Below are 4,542 nucleotides of genomic sequence, written 5' to 3'. Positions count from 1 at the left end.
ATATATATATTAATTTGATCGGCCGACGATATCCTGTTTATGCCGTGAAACTTTACGAAATGAGCCCTAAGACATAAATAAATAGTTGATCTTTCTCGACATACTAAGTGGTTTGGAATCTGGATTGGTAATCATGGAGAGTGCCTCCAATACAGAAATCAATGGAGAAGTTTATCGATAAATTAAAATTTGTCACGGAGAGTTATTCACGGAGAGTCATCTCGTGAAAAGTTAGAGAAATCTTCATTTTTTGAGGAAATTATGAGAAAAATGCAGAACCCAGAGACGGTGGCACGAATAGAAAGGGTGATAGGCACAGATCCCCTTCATTCACAATTACAACTGGTTCTCTACGGGGTTGGACAGCTGAGTGAGGAGAAGTCTCAGATGCAGTTTGCTTTCGGAATTTTATTGAGAGAGAAATTTCAATGGGTTAATGATGTAGAGGTGTACGATCCAATTCATTATCCAGTTGAGCGAACAGTCATAAACGAATTGAACTGCACAAGTCTTGCTGTGAATGAAAGCGCCAGACGAACTGTGGACAGACCCACGCTATTCTTCATGCCTCACTGCCCTGTATATCTCCTGGAATCTGTATTGGAAGCGAACTGGCAACAGTTTGAAGCGCGAGGATACTTTTGATGGGATACTAGCAAAAGTTACGGCCGTTCGCAACACTGATCATGTAATGTATGAAATTCCACTTCCTGATCGAGTCTTTAGAAAGGCATTCGATCGTTTGAGTTGGCATTTCTTTGCATGGGATGTTTCTTTGTGTAATGCTCCTAGTGTTTTCAATGAGCTGAATCGCCATGCCATTCTTAAATAATTTGATTATGTAATTGAATTTTACTTATTAAAATAATAAATGAAATTGGGTTTTATCAATGTTACTGTTACTAGATTTTATTCATTAAAATAATAAATGAAATCCGTTTTTATTGAAATTATTGTGTTTTTATATATGTTTAAATTATATTATGTGTTTGAATGTATTTATACATTGTATTTTTTCATTTAAGAGCAAATTTTGCTATACTTATGCATTTCTAGAACAAAATAAAGGCTGGAGCTAACCAGCCATATATTGGGTATTTAATGCCTTCAGAGCAGCATGTTACTTAGATCGATAACACGGGAGCGGGCAAATATTATTTAATGCCGAATTTAACCGCTCCCGTGTTATCGCGTTAAATCGCGTGCTGCTCTGAGAGCATTAAATACCCAATATATAGCTGGTTAGCTCTTTCCCAAAATAACAATCACCATATGCATATAATTCTGCAGTGTCGCAACTATGCATAAAATCCTTTACATATATAATTCAATCACGTAGACGTCATCGTAATCCCACATATAATGACAACTATACCACAAGAAGATCATCGTTTGCATCACAGAGTTGATTCGCGCCCATAGTATGTTATCATAAATTATAGTGGTATACAACATACATGCATTAACTCAACAAAGCATGATTCTAATTCCTTATATATGCCACAACAAAAAGTCACCAAAGGACTATAATATTAAACCGAGGTTAATCATTAATGTTGTTCCCAACAAACATATATGACTTTAGATTTGCATCCGTGGTCTATTTAATATGCACATCTGAATATTTGTATGCAATTCACTAATCATTCGAATCCCATTTAATATGCACATTTGTTTGTCAGTAATGTTGTTACCATATAACATATATACCTTTAAATTTGTATTTGGAGACATTCAATATGCACATTTGAATATTTGTACTTTATGCACGGATTAATTGCATTTCTATACCTAACTTTCAATAATAAATATAATCTCATAAGAATAGATTTATAGAAATTCCGTGATAATGAAGTGGGAGGGTGCAAGCCCGTAAAAGCTTATGTCTTCCCTCATTGTTTTGTTGAACTCGTATTGAATACATAATTAAGAGTAACGAAACATGAAGAAGGAAAAATCCTGGCTAATTATAAAGGACTACACGTTTCTAAGAAAATTCATAAAAAAAATAGCATATTTTTATTTCTATCAAATATATTCAAAAACATAGTAAAGCAAGATTAATCAAATAAGAGGTCTCTGAGCTATAAAATGATAATTCATAACAGCCATTGAGAAAGGGCAATGGCAACCTGGAAAAATAGGTACAAACAATTTGATATATAAATATGCAAATAAATATGAATATAGTATACCTTAAGTTTACTTTGAAATGGGGATTAATCAAGAATATACCTTTTTGTTTCATATCTAACCACTCCCGTTGCTGCTCTCCAATGGCTTTCTAAAGGTCTAGTCATAAATTGACTTAACACACAAACAAAGTATGCTATGTAGGGTGTGGTTGTAGTAAGAGAATTAAAACTTAACACAAGTTGTTTATACCATGAGGAGAACAAAGGTAGCTTTCGAAGTCCATATTAAACCTTTTGAGAACTTCTCTTACATACTTACAATGACTAACAAAAGAAATCATTAAGTCATCAACATACAAAGAAATCAATACTACATGCATAGATTTGGATCTCCTTGATTCCTAATTGGTGACTCCCCTAGGGATAGGTGTATTCCCTTGTTGGTTTACTTGTCCTTAGTGCTTGTTTTACCTCTTTGATACACCTTTATTGTCTTACCTAGTCTTAAATAGAGCTACGAAGTCCTTTCATTGAGCTTTAGTTTCATTTTTTGTGTGATACACTCATCCTAGCCATCTCCGTACATGTTTTGCGGTGCATCCTGGCCCTTTTACCATGTGGTATGTTCGTGGTTTGATGAAAAAAAATCATTTTTCTAATATATTCTCTAATTAACTTTATTCTTGTTGGTCCTGCTGTGTTCTTGAGTGTGTCTTGGTCTTTCATACGCCTCCATTTGGTTTTTTGTTGTTTTTCAGTGCCTTTGATAAGAATTTGTTTAGATTTTACTTTGTTCTTGCCATTAGGTCATTAGAAAACTAAACTGTTTAGTCATTGAGTTCTTGAAACATATGGTGTTTTAGTAATCTTTCTTAATAGTTTTGTTTTATCAATGATTAGACAAATCTCGTAGTTTTCATGTAAAAATTAAGTGGAATTCAAAATAAAAATCTTATGCATCAAGCATTGGATATAGAGCTTTGAATCTGATTGGCAAAGTCAAGTTACAGAGATCAATTGCTGCATCACTTGTTTGTTGCATTGTTGATTGATTTATTCTTCCCCTACTTAGCTAGGCATGCCATTGTTAACATGAAAATGACAAGAGTCTTCATCATATTAGTTGCATTATAGGTGTGTTCAGCTCACATATAAATTTGATCGTTGAAACTAAAATCTAATTCAAGATAAACTTTAAAATTCATCTCAATTCACCTAAGGAGCATTCCAAATTTAAGGACACATATAGAGGTCTAGGCTAGAGACGTGTTCCGATGTCTTTAAATGTAGGAGATGTCATCTTTTCCGGTGTTTCATTCTAGGGGTGATATCTCGTTCCACGTATGTAAGTATATAAGATCGTTCTCCTCGTACCTTTAGGTATATTGAATGGTGCTCCACACATGATAAGTATATGGAGACACTCTCATCGAACAATAATGCATTAGACAACATTGCTATGAACTTCACTTCCACATACCATCGAGTATATTTTGGAATTCCACCTTAGATTTGTATCCATCCATAAGTAACCGAGTCAGCCACCTTGTATATTGTGATACACCGAACACAACATTTAAGGATATTTCTTGCATGTACGTTAAATTCTTGGTTTGCTTAGGTGTATATTGCAATTCAGAGTTTCTTGATAAACATTTTGCCTAGTTCACCCCATTGCTTTTTGGTGTTGTTAATTTCTAAAATCAATTAATTGATTGTGAGACCACATCCTCCCCGTCAACAACTCCTTAGTGGATCTTAGATTGAGCCTAATGTAAATGGTTCGAGATTCTACCAATCAAGGGAACCCCTCTGATCAGAATTCTAGTCCTTTTCCTTCTTTTGAATATATTGGTTCTCCTTATATGGCAACGTTGTCTCTTCTTGGCTTTACAATTGGTTTGCAAATTTGGTTATTTTTGACTCCTATGGTTCTAAATGTCCAAACCACTTCTCAGCTGATTTCTCCTCCATGTGAACCATATAAACCTTAATTCAATCTTAAAGTTGACCCTCTACCTTCTTTACCAGTTTTTTCGTCATCCCTTTCTTCCTCTTTGGCAAGAAGAAGAAAAATAAGCAAGTGAGGAAGCCAGTAAAGTTAAATTCCCTTGCATGTTATGTAAGGGTGACCACCTTCTTAAAGATTGTATTGGTATTCCCAAAGTATTAGAAGTGTTGTTCAGAGGCTCACATCAACCTTTATCATCATCTTTTGGAGATACTACTCATGACAAACCCTCAACTAGCAATACTAACTTCCATGGGAAAAAGGGTAAAATTCAATTTCGCTATAGGCTATGTGAAGGGAATCATCCTATTCACATTTTTCCTTATATTGATAAAGCCTAAAAAGTGTTGGAAAACTGTAGAGCTTCTCATCCATTACTTGCACTTGGTTACCAGA

General features: G+C 34.5%; 1 pseudogene; it reads left to right on the top strand.

Annotated features, from left to right (window-relative positions):
• Positions 1–270: 270 nt before the first annotated feature.
• LOC149183796 (protein SENSITIVITY TO RED LIGHT REDUCED 1 pseudogene) lies at positions 271–645 on the top strand (annotated as a pseudogene).
• The last annotated feature ends 3,897 nt before the right edge of the window (positions 646–4,542 follow it).

This window comes from Pinus tabuliformis, chromosome 3_2 (assembly GCF_031772625.1).
Source record: "Pinus tabuliformis cultivar Carrire ecotype Pingquan chromosome 3_2, CPIR1, whole genome shotgun sequence".
In the NCBI taxonomy this organism is placed as follows: Eukaryota; Viridiplantae; Streptophyta; class Pinopsida; order Pinales; family Pinaceae; genus Pinus; species Pinus tabuliformis.
Note: the sequence above shows the minus strand (reverse complement) of the source record. Positions and strands in the feature narration are given on the sequence as shown.